A 21,904-nucleotide genomic window follows, 5' to 3' on the forward strand; every position below is an offset into this window, starting at 1 on the left:
AGCCTGGACAAACTCCCCTCCCCTCTCTCACGCACTTCTTCAGCCGATTTCTTCAATCACTCACACACATCTTCTCCCGGGTCTCTAGGCTTGGGCTGGAGCATAAACACACACACCTCTGCCTTGTTGTGAGAGCTGGCCTGGCTGGCATAGACGCTGTAGACTGCTGTACCGCCCCACGCTGTCTTCTAACGAGGGGGAGACTGCTGTACCGCCCCACGCTGTCTTCTAACGAGGGGGAGACTGCTGTACCGCCCCACGCTGTCTTCTAACGAGGGGGAGACTGCTGTACCGCCCCACGCTGTCTTCTAACGAGGGGGAGACTGCTGTACCGCCCCACGCTCTCTTCTAACGAGGGGGAGACTGCTGTACCGCCCCACGCTCTCTTCTAACGAGGGCGAGACTGCTGTACCGCCCCACGCTCTCTTCTAACGTGGGGGAGACTGCTGTACCGCCCCACGCTCTCTTCTAACGAGGGGGAGACTGCTGTACCGCCCCACGCTCTCTTCTAACGAGGGGGAGACTGCTGTACCGCCCCACGCTCTCTTCTAACGAGGGGGAGACTGCTGTACCGCCCCACGCTCTCTTCTAACGAGGGGGAGACTGCTGTACCGCCCCACGCTCTCTTCTAACGAGGGGGAGACTGCTGTACCGCCCCACGCTCTCTTCTAACGTGGGGGAGACTGCTGTACCGCCCCACACTCTCTTCTAACGAGGGGGAGACTGCTGTACCGCCCCACGCTCTCTTCTAACGAGGGGGAGACTGCTGTACCGCCCCACGCTCTCTTCTAACGAGGGGGAGACTGCTGTACCGCCCCACGCTCTCTTCTAACGAGGGGGAGACTGCTGTACCGCCCCACGCTCTCTTCTAACGAGGGGGAGACTGCTGTACCGCCCCACGCTCTCTTCTAACGAGAGGGAGACTGCTGTACCGCCCCACGCTCTCTTCTAATGAGGGGGAGACTGCTGTACCGCCCCACGCTCTCTTCTAACGAGGGGTCGAAGCTTCTTCCTTTCCCCATGAAAGATTCCTCTCATTGCTACTGCCTCCTTAACTAGGGGTGTACACCCAGAACTATAAACCCAGACACATTCTCTTCCTCTGCACGTAGACCTTAACTTCTTTACAACACTGCAACCTCGGGGACAAGGTTTTTATTGACCAAAAGAGCTGATTCCCCCAACCTTTTGTGGCCCCTTTGTCCACGGCCATCTGAAGGAGATGGTATCTATTTATCTGTTAAGTGTTGTACTAATCTCTTTCCACGCTTTCTGGCTGATTTATTGACTGGCTGGCTGGCTGATTATCTGTCCACACAATGACACTGGCAGCTTGTCTCCCTACCTGCCATGTGCAGAGTGGCTGAATGAAGGTTCCTCTGGACCGCTGACAGTGGGTAATCAGACAGTCGGTAGATTAGGTACTCGCACACAGAGAGTGTCCTTAAAGAGACCAGAGTCAGGAAGATGTCTCTCGAAGATGTATCAACCCACTAACTGTAATCCTCCTTATTCAAAATATGACTATTTGGATCCTTGCAAAGCCCTGATATGAACTAAATGTAGTATTTAGTTTATTTCCATAGTATGAATCAGCACTAATGGAGCATAACAAAGCAGAGTGGAGAGATTGTATTTATCAGGGGAATCAGAATAAACATAATAAATACAATGTTCACAAAACATTAAGAACACCTTCCTAATATTGAGTTGCACCCCTCCCCTTTTACCCTCCGAACAGCCTCACTTCATTCATCACTCTAGAAGGTGTCAAGTGTTCCACAGGGATGCTGGCCCATGTTGACTCCAATGTTTCCCACAGTTGTGTCAAGTTGACTGGATGTCCTTTGGGTGGTGGACCATTCTTGATAGACAGGAAATTGTGGAGTGTGAAAAACTCAGCAGCGTTGCAGTTCTGGACACAAACCGGTGCGCCTGGCAACTACTACCATACCCCAAAGGCACTTAAACATGTTGTCTGGCCCATTCACCCTCTGAATGGCACACATACACAATCCATGCCTCAAGGCTTAAAAATCCTTTAACCTGAACCCCATTCCGCTAGCGGAACCCCTCGCCAACAGCCAATGAAATTGCAGGGCGCCAAATACAAATCAACAGAAATCTCATAAATCAAAATTCTCAAACATACAAGTATTAGGCACCATTGTAAAGATAAAATTCTCTTTAATCCAGCCACAGTGTCTGATTTAAAAAATGCTTTACAGCGAAAGCTCCACAAACTATTATGTTAGGTCACCACCAACTCACAGAAAACCCCAGCCATTTTTCCAGCCAAAGAGAGGAGTCACAAAAAGCACAAATAGAGATAAAATGAATCACTAACCTTTGATGATCTTCATCAGATGACACTCATAGAACTTCATGTTACACAATACATGTATGTTTTGTTCGGTAAAGTTAATATTTATATCCAAAAATCTTATTTTACATTGGCGTGTTAAGTTCAGTTCAGTTCAGTAGTTCCAAAACATGCAGTGATATTGCAGAGAGCCACATGAATTCACAGAAATACTCATTATAAATGTAGATGAAAATACAATTGTTAGACATGGAAATATAGATACACTTCTCCTTAATGCACTTCTCCTTTTTTTACTTTACGGAAAAAGCATAATCTGAGAACGGCGCTCAGAGCCCAAGCCAGCCAGAGAAATATTTGCCATGTTGGGTAGTCAACATTATTCATAAATAGCATTCTAAATATTCACTTACCTTTGATGATCTTCATCAGAATGCACTCCCAGGAATCGCAGTTCCATCATTTATGTCCATTTATGTCCAATAGCTTCTTTTGTTAGGGTGTTTGGTAAACAAATCCAAATGGGAAAATCTGGTCCATTCGGACGACACGTTCAAAAAGTTATATTACAGGTCGAAGAAACTTGTCAAACTAAGTATAGAATCAATCTTTAGGATGTTTTTATCATAAAAGTTAAACAATGTTCCAACCGGAGAATTCCATTGTCTGTAGAAAAGCAATGGAACGAGAGCTACCTCTCAAGTGAAAACGCGTGACTGAGAACGAGGCTGTTGGCAGAACACTAACTCAAAGAGCTTTCATCCGGTCCCACATCACAGTAGCAACCTGAAACAACGTTCTAAAGACGGTTGACATCTAGTGGAAGCCTTAGGAAGTGCAACATAACCAATATCCCACTATGTATTTAATAGGTGTGAGTTCAAAAACTACAAACCTGGATTTTTTTCTCAGGTTTTTGCCTGCCATATGAGTTCTGTTATACTCACAGATATCATTCAAACAGTTTTAGAAACTTCAGAGTGTTTTCTATCCAATACTAATAATAATATGCATATATTAGCATCTGGGACTGAGTAGGAGGCAGTTCACTCTGGGCACGCTATTCATCCAAAAGTGAAAATTCTGCCCCCTATCCCAAAGAAGTTATTAACAAGTGACATCAATAAGGGATCATAGCTTTCACCTGGATTCACCTGGTCAGTGTCATTGAAAGAGCAGGTGTTAATATTTTGTACACTCGGTGTAGTTTCCATTTTCGCTTGTGATTCAAATCCAGACTCTTAGCATTAAAGAGGTGCTCATGTACTCAATGAATACCATTATGTTGTTGTTTATTGATTGTCACTTCGCTCCAGTGAGTGTTTTGATCATGAGAAGTGAAGGTCTTATGCGAACAAAGCAGGACAACTCTCCACGTTGTGTTAAAATAGGAGATCATGGGCTCTGATCAGTCATGCCCCGTTTACATCGTAAAGTATTTTTTTACACCATACGTCATCTTCATGTTACACCATACGTCATCTTCATGTTACACCATACGTCATCTTCATGTTACACCATACATCATCTTCATGTTACACCATATGTTACACCATACGTCATCTTCATGTTACACCATATGTTACACCATACGTCATCTTCATGTTACACCATACGTCTTCTTCATGTTACACCACACGTCATCTTCATGTTACACCATACGTCATCTTCATGTTACACCATACATCATCTTCATGTTACACCATATGTTACACCATACGTCATCTTCATGTTACACCATATGTTACACCATACGTCATCTTCATGTTACACCATACGTCTTCTTCATGTTACACCACACGTCATCTTCATGTTACACCACACGTCATCTTCATGTTACACCATACGTCTTCTTCATGTTACACCATACGTCATCTTCATGTTACACCACACATCATCTTCATGTTACACCACACGTCATCTTCATGTTACACCATACGTCATCTTCATGTTACACCATACGTCATCTTCATGTTTCACCATATGTTACACCACACGTCATCTTCATGTTACACCATACGTCATCTTCATGTTACACCATACGTCATCTTCATGTTACACCATACGTCATCTTCATGTTACACCATACGTCATCTTCATGTTACACCACACGTCATCTTCATGTTACACCATATGTTACACCATACGTCATCTTCATGTTTCACCATATGTTACACCACACGTCATCTTCATGTTACACCATACGTCATCTTCATGTTACACCATACGTCATCTTCATGTTACACCACACGTCATCTTCATGTTACACCATACGTCATCTTCATGTTTCACCATATGTTACACCACACGTCATCTTCATGTTACACCATACGTCTTCTTCATGTTACACCACACGTCATCTTCATGTTACACCACACATCATCTTCATGTTACACCACACGTCATCTTCATGTTACACCATACGTCATCTTCATGTTACACCATACGTCATCTTCATGTTTCACCATATGTTACACCACACGTCATCTTCATGTTACACCATACGTCATCTTCATGTTACACCATACGTCATCTTCATGTTACACCATACGTCATCTTCATGTTACACCATACGTCATCTTCATGTTACACCACACGTCATCTTCATGTTACACCATATGTTACACCATACGTCATCTTCATGTTTCACCATATGTTACACCACACGTCATCTTCATGTTACACCATACGTCATCTTCATGTTACACCATACGTCATCTTCATGTTACACCATACGTCATCTTCATGTTACACCACACGTCATCTTCATGTTACACCATATGTTACACCATACGTCATCTTCATGTTTCACCATATGTTACACCACACGTCATCTTCATGTTACACCATACGTCTTCTTCATGTTACACCACACATCATCTTCATGTTACACCACACGTCATCTTCATGTTACACCATACGTCATCTTCATGTTACACCATACGTCATCTTCATGTTACACCATACGTCATCTTCATGTTACACCATATGTTACACCATACGTCATCTTCATGTTACACCATACGTCATCTTCATGTTACACCACACGTCATCTTCATGTTACACCATACGTCATCTTCATGTTACACCACACGTCATCTTCATGTTACACCACACGCCATCTTCATGTTACACCATACGTTACACCACACGTCATCTTCATGTTACACCATACGTCATCTTCATGTTACACCATACGTCATCTTCATGTTACACCATATGTTACACCACACGTCATCTTCATGTTACACCACACATCATCTTCATGTTACACCATACGTCATCTTCATGTTACACCATACGTCATCTTCATGTTACACCACACGTCATCTTCATGTTACACCATACGTTACACCACACGTCATCTTCATGTTACACCATATGTTACACCACACGTCATCTTCATGTTACACCATACGTCATCTTCATGTTACACCATACGTCATCTTCATGTTACACCACACGTCATCTTCATGTTACACCATATGTTACACCACACGTCATCTTCATGTTACACCACACGTCATCTTCATGTTACACCATACGTCATCTTCATGTTACACCATACGTCATCTTCATGTACACCACACGTCATCTTCATGTTACACCATACGTCATCTTCATGTTACACCATACGTCATCTTCATGTTACACCACACGTCATCTTCATGTTACACCATACGTCATCTTCATGTTACACCACACGTCATCTTCATGTTACACCACACGTCATCTTCATGTTACACCATACGTCATCTTCATGTTACACCATACGTCATCTTCATGTTACACCACACGTCATCTTCATGTTACACCACACGTCATCTTCATGTTACACCATACGTCATCTTCATGCATCTCCTTCCGCTACTGGATTGAGAGCATAGGGAGGGTTTCACAACGCAAGACAAGATGGAGGAGAGCCATTATCGTTACAAACGTCATTACCATCAAAATAAATAAAAATGGAAAGCAACAGTCATATATAATTAGCTTAACAGCCAATGTGTATTGACATTTATTAAAAAATATGACTCGCTAGCTATTCCATTCTGCCGGAAACAAATTTTCATCTCATTCTGTGGTTTGGTAACTTGCTGTTCTGTTGACGGAATCTGGCTGCACTAAAGATGACGCAAAGTTTGGAAAATGTGAAATGATGCTGTATCTGTTTCCCGGCGGAACCTTCAACAGCAAGGGTGCGCTGCGATGCCACTTTTGTGGACGGTCCCCAATGAAATGAATAACATCTGGCGCAATGGAATAAACTTCTCAGATTACATCAGTCAGCCTGTCGGAAAGTATTTTTCATTGTGCCCACACCCGTACAAACCCATGTCCCTCCCTCACTCACTCACCCACTCTCTCCTTTCTAAAAACAGTACAATGACGATTGTGGTAGGATGAGTCATTAGTCAAATCTGTAGGTAGCCATCATCCTCATCAACCACATCCAAACCCAGCACTAATGACCAACCACAGCCTGTCTGTAGTGCACAGTGTGTTATTACATCATTATCTGCTTTCAACATGACATGTACACTCATTTCACAAGAAAAATAAGAGAATCGTCTTTGATGATAATCTACCCACACACACTAACCCAGAAAAAGGAATGACAGATGTAGCCATTTTTTCACAGCAGGAGCAGAACAACGATTCCCTCCTCTTTTCTAGTACAGATGTGATGGTACGCTGAACAAATATATAATACAATATGCAATAATTTAACTGATTTTACTGAGTTACAGTTTAAGGAAATCAGTGAATTGAAATACATTCATTAGGCTCCAATCTATGGATTTCACATGACTGGGAATACAGATATGAATCTGTTGGTCACAGATACCGTACTTTTAAAAAAGTAGGGGCATGGATCAGAAAACCAGTCCGTAGCTGGTGTGAACATAATTTTCCTCATGGAGTGCGACATCTCCTTCGCATGGAGTTGATCAGGCTGTTGACTGTGGCCTGTAGAATGCTGTCCCACTCCTCTTCAATGCCTGTGTGAAGTTGCTGTATAGTGGCGGGAACTGAAACACGCTGTCATACACGTCTATCCAGAACAACCCAAACATGCTCAATGTATGACATGTCTGGTGATAAAGGCCAGGAAGGAACATTTTCAGCTTCCAGGAATTATGAACAGATCCTTGAGACATGGGGCCATTCATTATGCTGAAACACGAAATGATGGCAGCGAATGAATGGCACGACAACGAGCCTCAGGATCTCATCACAGTATCTCTGTCCATTCAAATTGCCATCGATAAAATGCAATTGTGTTTGTTGTCCGTAGCTTATGCCTGCTCATACCATAACCCCACAGCCACCATGGGGCACTCTGTTCACAATGTTGACATCAGCAAACCGTTTGCCCACACAACACCATACACGCTGTCTGCCATCTCCCCGGTACAGTTGAAACCGGGATTTATCCGTGAAGAGCACGCTTCTCCAGCGTGCCAGTGACCATTGAAGTTGAGCATTTGCCCACTGAAGTCGGTTACAACGCCAAACTGCAGTCAGGTCAAGACCCTGGTGAGGATGACGACCACGCAGATCAGCTTCCATGTGATGCTTTCTGACAGTTTGTGCAGAAATTCTTTGTTTGTGCAAACCCACAGTTTCATCAGCTGTCCAGGTGGCTGGTCTCAGACAATCCCGCAGGTGGAGAAGATGGATGTGGAGGTCCTGGGCTGGCATGGTTACACGTGGTCTATGGTTGTGAGGTCGGTTGGCTGTACTGACAAATTCTCTAAAACGACATTGGACACAGTTTATGGTGGAGAAGTGAACACTCAATTTTCTGGCAACAGCCCTGGTGGACATTTCTGAAGTCAGCATGCAAATTGCACGCTCCCTCAACTTGAGGCATCCGTGGCATTGTGTTGTGTGACAAAACTTCATATTTAGTGGCCTTTTATTGTACCCAGCACAAGGTACACCTGTATAATGATCATGTTGTTTAATCAGCTTCTTGATATGCCAAATCTGTAAGGTAGATAGTGAGCATTTCTCCTTTGCCAAGATAATCTAACAAATTTGAGCGAAATAAGCTTATTGTGTATATGGAACATTTCTGGGATATTTTATTTAGACTAAGGAAACATAAGCTCAACACTTTACATGTAGCATTTAACACTGGTGTCTGCATCAATCATGAATCTGTTCTGTTTGAAGTTTAAACTGCATTGCTTTAGAACCAAACTATTTACCCATTTAAGGTATTGACACTGGTAATGTTCAAGTCCTAAAGTTGGCAGTGTTTTTTATTGTACTACATTTCTGCAGCATCATCTCTGTGGTTCTTGATTCACAGGTTAACCTTTCAGACAGAAAATACCCCAATAAAACTTGATGTATTTAAAGACATGGTCATTATGCCTCTGTAAAAAAAAAACACTGAATTATTCCTAGGCACGCAGTAGCTGCTTTTACAGAGGACACAGACTTTCAGGAGCGAGCTGTGTAAACTGTTCTTACTGAGAGCACTCAGGTCAGGAGAGGAGACCATGTGCCATACCTTGGAAAGGGAAAATAAGTCACACACAAAATGCCTTATAGGTGCATTTATAAGGCCTGATGATACAGTGTACTTATAATGCCTTATAAATATTGCTAAAAGCTGTCGGCCGGAGACACTACCAGGGCAAACGAGGCTTCCGTAATCCATCTACCCTTATGTTACCTAATGTTCATCATAGCCTCTTATAGCCATTGACAGACATGCTGTAGCAATAAGGCACAGGCCAGGGGTTGGACTTCACACCTGAGTGTTGACGTCCTTCCGGACCAAATGGAGGTAAGGGTTCTCCTTCCCAGTGTCATAGGTTGATCCGGAACCCCAGCGGCATGCACAGTGACCATACCTGAGTGTAGGGTTTTGTCCTCTCTTGTCTTCTGTCCAGTGGTTGGTTGAGTGGTAAATTGCCCATTTAACGGGACTCCTTTGCCACAGCACTCACATGTATCCATCCCAAGAAACACCAATATATGGCATGCTTTTAAAAATGTTAAAGCTTGCCTTTTCTGCTTTAAAGTTAAGCACAGGGAAAGGGGACACTGTATTCCTCACACCACCGTCGGGTTCGCCACCACAGGGAAGAGCTGAGCGGGTGTAATATGATAGGGTTAGGGGTCGCCACCAATGGGAAGTGCTGAGCAGGTGTAATATGAGCCAGGCGGAGATCGATACGCCCCTCCGTGACCTTCCCTGGCCCCCAGCGGTCCGACAGCAGTCAGGAAACAGCCCATAAATCACTGGGGGATTATGTAGTGAGGTGTGTGCATACATGAAATGCATTAGCGAGGAAAGGTTAGCTATTTCCATTTGTGTTCTGACTGCCGTTTCAGCCTCCCCAGGATAAAATAACCACTTTACTAGTTTATACTGAGCTGTTGGGACTGGGTCCAACTCTATGAGTTCCTGCTACTTTACCCTTCGACACCAATGCTTAGATGTCTTTGGAAAAGGGTCACTGAAGCAGTGAATGTTCTTTTTATTTATTTCATGGTTAATCTCTGCATGAAAGTATAAGTATTGACTGGGCAATATGGCTAATAGATGACCAATGATGCAGGGGTTATGTTCCTCGTGGAGAAAGTTGTCTTTGTGATTTGTCAGCTCATGCAGCGACCAACCTGGACGCTTCCCTTCACCCAATCTCCAGTTACTCAGGTTCTTTCTCTTCATCTCATCAAAGTCACCCACATGTAATGAGACAGTGAGGGAAAATAAACCCACACATTTATTCCACATGTGGGAGGCATTGTGGAGAGATTAGACTTCCTTCAAACAAACAGCTATTGGCAAAGTCAATTTAAACAGAGGAAATATAGTGGGGATTTGAGTAGAGGAAACAATGTGGAGGTTAAATGGGCACCGAGACACTTGAATGGAATCTTTCTCCCTGTAGCAAGGAAGTAAAGTAGAGCTGTGGGTTACAATGGCCATATGGTTTAAAGCACTCAAGTAAAAATCATTTAAAGTAGTACTTAAGTAGTTTTTGGGGGTACTTTACTATTTATATTTTTTAACATAATGTATTTTTACTACATTTCCCCTGACACCCAAAAGTAGGACAGTAAAATGGTCTAATTCACGCACTTATCAACAGAACATCCCTGGTCATCCCTACTGCCTGGCAGACTCACTAAACACAAATTATTTGTTTGTAAACTATGTCGCAGTGTCGGAGTGTGCTGCTGGCTGTTGGTACATTTAAAAAAAACTAAATTGTGCCATCTGGTTTGCTTGATACTGTCGGGACTTCATTAATCTGATGACTGTTATTTATATAATCAACTAACTATGTTTAATTGTTACCTGATTTAAATGAATCATGTAACAATTAACTCATTAGGAATTTGGGGCACAACAAAAGGTTTTTATAGAGTTACCATCTCTCGAATTCAACTCTAAAAGATGTACATGCATATATGTTATATATCGATAAAAGTCACTTATTAATCATTACGTCATTTCAGTCTCAATTCTGAATGTCGCAGACTTCATGAATCCGCAAGAACCCCAGCCTTTTCTGATTATTCAGTACTACACAAATGTATTTAATTGATACTAAATAATAACACAGAATACACATACACAGAAAACGCAGACTGTCAAATGTTCTGGTCTAAGTGTGTTTATCTTCTTCACCTCATGATGAGTTTCAGAGTCTCCAACCATTTTAATGTGTAGCCACAGCTGCACGCTTTCTGGTCTGGGAGTTTCAACCATTTGTAAAGTTTAGCTCACGCTTCACGTCTGCTGATCTGGTATGTTCATTCATGGCGAGTCCTTTTAAGCACTCTGGTCGAAAGGGTGGTTACATCACACTGACACGCTCTTCTGACCTCATTCGGGCGTGGCATGGTTAATTTGCAAAGGACATGAAAACAATGTCCCGTTAGAGAACTAAAATCACATTCCTATCTTAACAAAATAGGTTCTTCATTTTTCATACTGAATTAACGTCATATTGTCATACTTAACTTCTTGCGTCGAGCAATCCCGTATCCAGGAGCGTAATCATAGCCTCAAGCTCATTACCATAACGCAACGTTAACTATTCATGAAAATCGTAAATGAAATGAAATAAATATATTCACTCACAAGCTTAGCCTTTTGTTAACAACACTGTTATCTCAGATTTTCTAAATATGCTTTTCAACCATAGCTACACAAGCATTTGTGTAAGAGTATTGATAGCTAGCATAGCATTAAGCCTAGCATTCAGCAGGCAACATTTTCACAAAAACAAGAAAAGCATTCAAATAAAATAATTTACCTTTGAAGAACTTCGGATGTTTTCAATGAGGAGACTCTCAGTTAGATAGCAAATGTTCATTTTTTCAAAAAATATTATTTGTGTAGGAGAAATCGCTCCGTTTTGTTCATCACGTTTGGCTAAGAAAAATAAACGAAAATTCAGTCATTACAACGGCAAACTTTTTTCCAAATTAACTCCATAATATTGACAGAAACATGGCAAACGTTGTTTAGAATCAATCCTCAAGGTGTTTTTCACATATCTATTCGATGATAAATCATTCGTGGCAGTTGGGTTTCTCAACCTAAAACCCAGCCTAAAACCCCAAACAGCAAGCAATGCAGGTGTAGAAGCACGGTGGCTAGGAAAAACTCCCTAGAAAGGCCAAAACCTAGGAAGAAACCTAGAGAGGAACCAGGCTATGTGGGGTGGCCAGTCCTCTTCTGGCTGTGCCGGGTGGAGATTATAACAGAACATGGCCAAGATGTTCAAATGTTCATAAATGACCAGCATGGTCCAATAATAATAAAGCAGAACAGTTGAAACTGGAGCAGCAGCACGGCCAGGTGGACTGGGGACAGCAAGGAGTCATCATGTCAGGTAGTCCTGAGGCATGGTCCTAGGGCTCAGGTCCTCCGAGAGAGAGAAAGAAAGAGAGAAAGAGAGAATTAGAGAGAGCACACTTAAATTCACACAGGACACGGAATAGGACAGGAGAAGTACTCCAGATATAACAAACTGACCCTAGCCCCCCGACACATAAACTACTGCAGCATAAATACTGGAGGCTGAGACAGGAGGGTCAGGAGACACTGTGGCCCCATCCGAGGACACCCCCGGACAGGGCCAAACAGGAAGGATATAACCCCACCCACTTTGCCAAAGCACAGCCCCCACACCACTAGAGGGATATCTTCAACCACCAACTTACCATCCTGAGACAAGGCCGAGTATAGCCCACAAAGATCTCCGCCACGGCACAACCCAAGGGGGGGCGCCAACCCAGACAGGAAGATCACATCAGTTACTCAACCCACTCAAGTGACGCACCCCTCCTAGGGACGGTATGAAAGAGCCCCAGTAAGCCAGTGACTCAGCCCCTATAATAGGGTTAGAGGCAGAGAATCCCAGTGGAAAGAGGGGAACCGGCCAGGCAGAGACAGCAAGGGCGGTTCGTTGCTCCAGAGCCTTTCCGTTCACCTTCCCACTCCTGGGCCAGACTGCACTCAATCATATGACCCACTGAAGAGATGAGTCTTCAGTAAAGACTTAAAGGTTGAGACCGAGTTTGCGTCTCTTACATGGGTAGGCAGACCATTCCATAAAAATGTTGCTCTATAGGAGAAAGCCCTGCCTGACCCAACACAGTTTGAAGTTATCATTGTGAGAGGAGGTGTTGGAGTGTGGATACCACAGTCTGCAAGAGCATTTGGAATGTGTCACTAGAACTACACTACCAGTCAAACGTTTTAGAACAGCTACTCAATCAAGGGTTTTTCTTTATTTGTACTATTTTCTACATTGTAGAATAATAGTGAAGACATCAAAACGATGAAATAACACATATGGAATCGTGTAGTAACCAAAAAAGTGTAAAACAAATCCAAATATATTTTGTATTTGAGATTCATCAAATACCCACCCTTTACCATGAAAACAGCTTTGCAGTCTTCGCATTCTCTCAACCAGATTCATGAGGTAGTCACCTGGAATGCCTTGTTAAAAGTTCATTTGTGGAATTAAATTAATGCGTTTGAGCCAATCAGTTGTGTTGGGACAAGGTGGGGGGTATACAGAAGATAGCCCTATTTGGTAAAAAAACAAGTCCATATTATGGCAAGAACAGCTCAAATAAGCAAAGAGAAATGACAGTTCATCATTACTTTAAGATGAGTCAATATGGAACATTTCAAGAACTTTGCAAGTTTCTTCAAGTGCAGTCACAAAAACCATCAAGCGCTATGATGAAACTGGCTCTCACAGGAACGGAAGACCCAGAGTTACCTGGGACAAGTTCATTAGAGTTAACTGCACCTCAGATTGCAGCCCAAATAAATGCTTCACAGAGTTCAAGTAACAGACACATCTCAATATTAACTGTTCAGAGGAGACTGTGTGAATCAGGTCTTCATGGTTGCATTGCTACAAAGAAACCCCTACTAAAGGACACCAATAATAATAAGAGACTTGCTTGGGCCAAGAACCACGACCAATGGACATTAGAAAAAATTTGGAAATTTGTCCTCCAATGGACCGCCATGTCCTTGTGAGATGCAGTGTGGGTGAACGGATGCTCTCTGTATGTATATTTCCCACTGTAAAGTATGGAGGATGAGGTGTTCTGGTGTGGGGGTGCTTTGCTGGTGAAACTGTCTGATATTTATTTAGAATTCAAGGCACACTTAACCAGCATGGCTACCACAGCATTCTGCAGCATTACGCCATCCCATCTGGTTTGGCTTAGTGGGACTATCATTTGTTTTTCAACAGGACAATGACCCAACACACCTGTGTATAAGCTATTTTACCAATAATTAGAGTGATGGAGTGCTGCATCAGATGACCAGGCCTCCCCAATCCCTCAACCACATTGAGATGTTTTGGGATGAGTTGGACCACAGAGTGTAGAAAAAGCAGCCAACAAGTGCTCAGCATATGTGGGAACTCCTTCAAGGCTATAGGAAAGCTTTCCAGGTGAAGCTGGTTGAGAGAATGCCAAGAGTGTGCAAAGCTGTCATCAAGGCAAAGGGTGGCTATTTGACGAATCTCAAATATAGAATACGTTTTGATTTGTTTCACACTTTTTTGGTTACTAAATTATTCCTTATGAGCTATTTCATAGTTTTGATGTCTTCACTATAATTTTACAATGTAGAAAATGGTAGAAATAAAGAAAAACCCTTGAATGAGTAGGTGTTCTAAATCTTTTGACCTGTAGTGTAGATAGATTGAAGAGAATACTTGAGTGTGTGGGGTACTCCAGAAGCAGCCCACTGACCGTGTACTGTATGTGCGTACGTGCATGAGTGTTCATTTATGTGTGAGATAATAAACTCATCAAAAAAAGAAACATTGTTTCCCATGCTTGTTCAATGAACCATAAACAATTAATGAACATGCACCTGTGGAACTGTCGTTAAGACACTAACAGCTTACAGACGGTAGGCAATTAAGGTCACAGTTATGAAAACTTAGGACACTAAAGAGGCCTTTCTACTAACTCTGAAAAACACCAAAAGAAGGATGCCCAGGGTCCCTGCTCATCTGCGTGAACGTGCCTTAGGCATGCTGCAAGGAGACATGAGGACTGCAGATGTGGCAAGGGCAATAAATCGCAAGGTCCGTATTATGAGACGCCTAAGACAGCGCTACAGGAAGACAGGACGGACAGCTGATCGTCCTTGCAGTGGCAGACCACATGTAACAACACCTGCACAGGATCAGTACATCCGAACATCACACCTGCGGGACAGGTACAGGATGGCAACATCAACTGCCCGAGTTACACCAGGAACGCACAATCTCTCCATCAGTGCTCAGACTGTCCGCAATAGGCTGAGAGAGGCTGGACTGAGGACTTGTAGGCCTGTTGTAAGGAAGGTCCTCACCAGAAATCACCAGCAACAACATCGCCTATGGGCACAAACCCACCCTCGCTAGACCAGATAGGACTGGCAAAAAGTGCTCTTCACTGACGAGTCGCGGTTGTCTCACCAGGGGTGATGGTCGGATTTGCGTTTATCGTTGAAGGAATGAGCGTTACACCGAGGCCTGTTCTCTGGAGCGGGAACAATTTGGAGGTGGAGGGTCCATCATCGTCTGAGCTTGTTGTCATTGCAGGCACTATGCGTTTACAGGGAAGACATCCTCCTCCCTCATGTGGTACCCTTCCTGCAGGCTCATCCTGACATGACCCTCCAGCATGACAATGCTACCAGCTATACTTCTCATTCTGTGCATGATTTCCTGCAAGACAGGAATGTCAGTGTTCTGCCATGGCCAGCGAAGAGCCCGGATCTCAATCCCATTGAGCACCTCTAGGACCTGTTGGATCGGAGGGTGAGGGCTAGGGCCATTCCCCCCAGAAATGTCTGGGAACTTGCAGGTGCCTTGGTGGAAGAGTGGGGTAACATTTCACAGCAAGAACTGGCAAATCTGGTGCAGTCCATGAGAAGGGGATGCACTGCAGTACTTAATGCAGCTGGTGGCCGAAAATACATGCAGTTGACAGTGAGAGGACGTTTATTTTTTTTTGCTGAGTTTATGTATGCTTTGTACTGACAGAGAACAGAGGTTGATGGACGCCTCTGGCCTAAAGGATCAAGATTAGTTATAAAGGTTGATTCCGCTGTGGTCTCGAGAGAGCTCCTCTGACTTTACATGTCTGACATTATATTACTCTTCCTTCTGTCTCCTTGCTCCTACAGTCCAAAATGTTTCATCCTCATTGCTGTTTTTCCTTTTATTTTGCATTATAGCCTGTAATTTAAATTGATTTAGATTTGGATTTCATGTAATGGACATACACAAAATAATCTGAATTAGTGGAGTGAAATAAAAATAAAAAACTTGTTTATAAAAACACCAACACTTTGTCTCCTGGCTAGAAGTTTCTTTGTTGGGCCCCTCTGTTGTACACCCGCGCTTGGGCATCCTGGGCTCCAACATGTGTTCCCGTACCAGGGGCCACAGGGTTGCCATCCGGTCTCTCATGTGTTCCACCATTGTTCGATGGGGCAACGGCTGCTGTTCCCAGGCTTCTTTAGCCAGCAGTCCTCGGGGTCGTCTCCCATACAGGAATTCAAAGGGAGAGAACCCTGTTGAAGCTTTTGGTACTTCTCAGTCCACCTCCATCACCTTCTTTAGCATCTGCTTCAGGTTTCTATTGAATCTTTCCACCAATCCATCGGTGTGCGTGTGTTACACTGAGGTGCGCAACTGGGTTATTGTCATTAGTTTGCAGAGATCATTCATGATTCGCAACATGAATCGGGTTCCTTGGTCAGTTAATATCTCGTCGGGAATGCCGACTAGGGAGAATAGCATGACTAACTCACATGTGATTCCCTTGGTAGACATGGTGCACATGGGAATGGCTTCTGGGTACCTGGTGGCATAATCCAGAATCACCAGGATGTATTGGTGCCCCCGGTTGCTCTTGGGTAGAGGTCCCACCAGGTCCATTGCGATCCTGCTGAAAGGGACTGAAAGTGCAGTTTTGGCACCACCTGCTGGCACTCCGGGCAACTGTGGCAGTAATCCTCCACTGCTCTCTTCACACCCAGCTAGTAAAATCATGCCTTGATCCTGTTAAAGGTCTTCTCCACCCCTAGGTGAGCCCCAAGAAGGTGGGAGTACACCAACTGCAGGACAGATTGTACAACGGGACATGGCACCAACAACAAATCCATACATTCTTCATTCTTCTTCACGACCTGATACATCAATTTCTTCTATATAAAAAATGGGAGTAGGAGATCTGACTTACCCCCTCCATGGGCATTCCATCTACCACGGTCACCTGCTGGAGAGCGCTGGCCAGGTTGAGATCCTCCAATTGGGCCGTGCTGGACCGGCCCGCAAGAGAGGCGGGCTCTGGCTCCACCTCATGGTCCATCGGGAACATGTCGCCCAGACTCGCCTCACCTTCCTCCAGTCTTGCTTCACCCGAGTCACCCTCAGAGAGGGGTTCTGTTGACGCCTGTGGGTCCACTTCCTGGAATCCACACATCCGAGCGTCCCTCCTTCTGGGGTCCCGCCCGCCTCTCCGGCCTCCTCCTCCCTTCTGGTTCCCTCGTCTCCAAAGATACAGATCCACAGTTGGCGGAACATTGGGAAATCCCTCCCGATAAGGACCGGCACTGGCAGGCTCGGGACGACTACCACTGGCTACTTGTGTTGTCTCTTTGTGGTTTGTAGGTGGAGGAGTGTGGTAGGGTAGTCCTTGATCTCACCGTGTATGCACGTGATGACCACGGTGTCAGTCAGTTTCTGGGATTGGGCGAAAGTTGTTGTGGTGTCCTTTCCATTGGCTCTTACTGGGGGGACGGGAAGGACCACTCTTCTTAGCCCAGCCTGTCATCAGCAAGCCGCAGAGACGCCCAGTGGCCCCCTCACTGGCTGAGGCCGAAAGGCATTGGGACATCGCGGTTTGGACAGTTCCAGGCAATGTGTCCCGGCTCGCCACACTCGTTGCACTTCCTGCTGTCCGGGTTCAGAGCGGGGCATCATCTCGGGGAGCTGGCTGTTTGTGTCCCCGCCATCCTTGTCCGGGGTCCTCCGTCCTTTTTTGCTCTTTTGGGCGAGTGGAGGGTTCAGCCTTCCGTGGTTGTCCCCTGCGCAGGACCTCCAAAACCCCCTGTTGACCTTCCACCAGTTCCACAAGCTGATCCACGCTCTGCGTGTTTGCTTGGCTTGCTAACTTTTTAGCTTCGAACTGGAGAGAGCGTAGAAATGTATCTATGACCACTTTCTCGATGGCCGTGATCGTCAGTGGTTCAGCAGTTAGCCAGCCTAATCAGATCATGCATTTGCGATCTGGGGGACGCTGTGGTGTCATACGCCCAATAATGGAATCTTTGCGCTCTGCTAATCAGGGTGTAACCATCCCAGCGCAGGATGCATCGCCTGGTCATCCGTCAGATTCTGATAGGTATTCTATGCCTGGCAGGAAGGGTGCTAGCAGGCTGGCTAACTGGTCATGGGGCCATTTCTCCCTAGCTGCCGTCCTCTCGAAGGCTTGGAGGTAATCCTCGATGTCGTCAGCCTCTGTCAGTTTCAGTATAAACATACTGAGTTAGGGACGAGAAACTGCTGCGCCTGGTTGAGTTCAGCTCGCAGCTGCTGACGCTGTTCCTCCAGATGCATAGCCTGCTGCGCTATGTTCGCCTCCACCAGCTGTTTCACAAATGCTTCCATTGTGCTCCGTTTCTGTTTAGTTATTGAGCTTGGTTTGGGGTGCCTGCATTCTCCACCATATGTAGCAGGCTCAAGGGTGTGGGGTTTCCACATCACCAAGTTCAATAACCAAACACGCACAGGGAGCACAACTAGAATGCAAATGGGGAATTTATTAGGGATATTTGCACATGGTGGGAAAGGGGGGGATTCCAGCAACCAGTTCACAACAGGTGATCATACAGATCATTCTCCTTTTCCGCACACACTCCATAACGCGCATTTCCCTCTCGGTCCTTTCCCCCTCTGTGCAGTCCGCTTCCTCTTTTATCCCCAAGCACTCAATGGCTTAATGATCCACCGCCTTGCCTCATTGGGTCAGGAAGTCCATATAAGGCTTGGGGATGGAGCCAGCGGGCTGCAAGATATCTTCCTTCAATCACCACTCCCTGCCATCTGCCAGAATATATGCACTTGAATCTTAACAGTTTCTTGCTGTATTTGTTGCAATTTACTCAACTGAAAGTTCTCTCAAAGTCACCAAACTATTTCGTTGACGTAGCCGTATTGGCCTGTTGGCCGACTCAAAATATTATGAGGTTATTGCAGTCTAGTGAAAATGACTTTAGTTTTAGCCTACCATTGACTGAAAGATGCAGCTTGGTCCTTTTCTCTCCCATTGCACATGGGTATCGGGAGAATTTCAGAATGTTGTGGTTGTTTTTAAACCCGCTTATTGTGGTGATTCTGTCAGAGAGAACATATCTGAACATATCTGATTCTCTGCTAATCAAACAGATAAGCTGTTGTGGCGATTCAGCACCATGGATAGTACTGCAGTTGATCATTGCCTGCGAATCTAAACCTGAGGTGAATCATGTGTCATTCTAAGTTAGGCTATATTTTATGTAAAAGCTAACATTTATCCGTTATCATTCATTAGCCTAAAAATCTATGGCATTTCTAGCCCAAAAGATCTATGATTACCTCTCAAGGTCTTGTTTTTAAAATGTTTATTTATGTCGCAGCATAAAAATATTTAACGGACTATATAATAACATTCAATAATTAAGTGAAGATCCAGCCATAATTTGTTTCTATTATTACTTTTATTCAAGACAGAAAAACTACAATTTTCAGAAAACTTTGAATTAATTCAAATGCACCCGGTTCTCGCCTTATTTACAAGCGGTTCGCTACACCCGTAATAACATCTGCTAAATATGTGTATGTGACCAATAAACTTTGATTTAAGTACAACTTAAGTACAACTTAATGTTTACATACATACAAGTTTGGACACACCTGCTCATTCAAGGGTTTTTAGTTATTTTTTCTATTTTCTACATTGTAGAATAATAGTGAAGACATCAAAACTATGGAATAACACATATGGAATCATGTAGTGACCAAAAACGTATTAAACAAATATATATTTGAGATTTGAGATCCTTCAAAGTAGCCACCCTTTGCCTTGATAACAGAAGCTGTAGAACCTTTTGAGGATCTGAGGACCCATTGCCAAATCTTTTAGTTTCCTGAGGGGAATAGGTTTTGTCGTGCACTCTTCACGATTGTCTTGGAGTTTTTGGACCATTCTAGTTTGTTGGTGATGTGGACACCAAGGAACTTGAAGCTCTCAACCTGCTCCATTACAGCCCCGTGGATAAGAATGAGGTCATGCTCAGTCCTCCTTTTCCTGTAGTCCACAATCATCTCCTTAGTCTTGGTTATGTTGAGTGATAGGTTGTTTTTCTGGCACCACACGGCCAGGTCTCTGACCTCCCTATAGGCTGTCTCGTCGTTGTCGGTGATCAGGCCTACCATTGCATCATCAGCAAACTTAATGATGGTGTTGGAGTTGTGCCTGGCCACACAGTCGTGGGTGAACAGGGAGTACAGGAGGGGACTCTCTCTCTGTCTCTCTCTGTCTCTCTCTGTCTTTCTCTCTCTGTCTCCTTGTCTCTCTCTCTGTCTCTCTCTTTCTCCTTGTCTCTGTCTCTCTCTCTGTCTCCTTGTCTCTGTCTCTCTCTATCCCTCTGTCTCCCTATGTCTCTCTCTCTCTGTCTCCTTGTCTCTCTCTCTCTCTCTCGCTCTCTCTCTCTCTCTCTCTGTTGCTTTCTCTCTCTCTTTCTCTCCCACTTTGAACATATGCTAATGTATTATTTCAGATAAAGAATCCTAATGCAATTATTAATATTCATATACCTTCCAATACCTTTGTCTTTATCGCCCCATGGTTTTGTATGAGGCAATCCCCCTTCACAAAGACACAATGGAATGCTGATGTTATTATAACTGAACTGAAATAACACTGGGGTGCAGAAGTAATACCCAGAGAAGTGAAATGTGACAATGAATACAACCTACAATAGTACTTTGAAAGTGACATACTCTCCAATGTGAAAGTCTATTACCCACAATTCCAAATGGAACCCCATTACATAATGCAAAAGTAGTGCACTACAAAGGGAATAGTGTACCATTTAGAATGCAGATGTGAGTTTCCTGTGATGTCAGCAGTCTCAGCCTCTGCCTTGTGGATCTGGGCCACTGAACATAGCTGCAAGGCCCCACCCAATAGCCTCAATTGAAAAATTGAATTTGTGCTCATCCTACGCTAGCTAATCTGAACTGTCTGTGTGAAGGATAGATTATATTACTGAAGACAAAGGCTATGCTCCTCGCTTCCTCCAGGACATTGATCCATGCACTCCTCTATCCAAAGAGTTTATTTTAGTTTTATTCATTCTTCTTTTTATCACAGTTGTCATGTTTTTAGATATGATTAGATATAGTAATATGACAGGTTTTTTAGAATGAATTCATGTCAAACTACATTTTTGAGTTTGACTATTTTATATTTCTGTTTTCTGGCAACATTTATCTCATGGTGATGATGAGGTATGTTCTGGACGAGAAGTTATGTCAAATATTCACACCAACGGTCAAGTTACTTGTTCCCAGTCTGATTATTAAACCGTGTGAAGCTGCGTTTCCGGTCTCCAATTACCCTTCTGAAATTAGACAAAGTATTAAGTTATCAGCTAAGGCCCGGTCTGGGTTCAGTTTCTACGGATTTGTAATGCATCAATGTGATTAATTACACTCTAATTATGAGTTCTGTACTCCTCATCTCCCTCTATCTCACAGTTTCTCTCATACTTTCTCTCTCGCTCTCTCCCTCCATCTCTGTCCTCGTCCCTGTCTGTCTCCCTGTGGAACTGTCTCCTTGGTAATTAGTGAGTTTCTGTCTCGTTCAGAGCTTTGGGACCTCTCCAATCCTCCAGAACGTCTCATATCAGTCTTCTCCAGAAATAACACAAAAGCCATGTGATTGCAAATATACGCTGTGACACTTAACTGATTAATGACTCCTTGAATCATTAGCAAGGAGATTCCACTTTCT

Source organism: Oncorhynchus kisutch, linkage group LG26 (assembly GCF_002021735.2).
Source record: "Oncorhynchus kisutch isolate 150728-3 linkage group LG26, Okis_V2, whole genome shotgun sequence".
NCBI classification, from domain to species: Eukaryota; Metazoa; Chordata; class Actinopteri; order Salmoniformes; family Salmonidae; genus Oncorhynchus; species Oncorhynchus kisutch.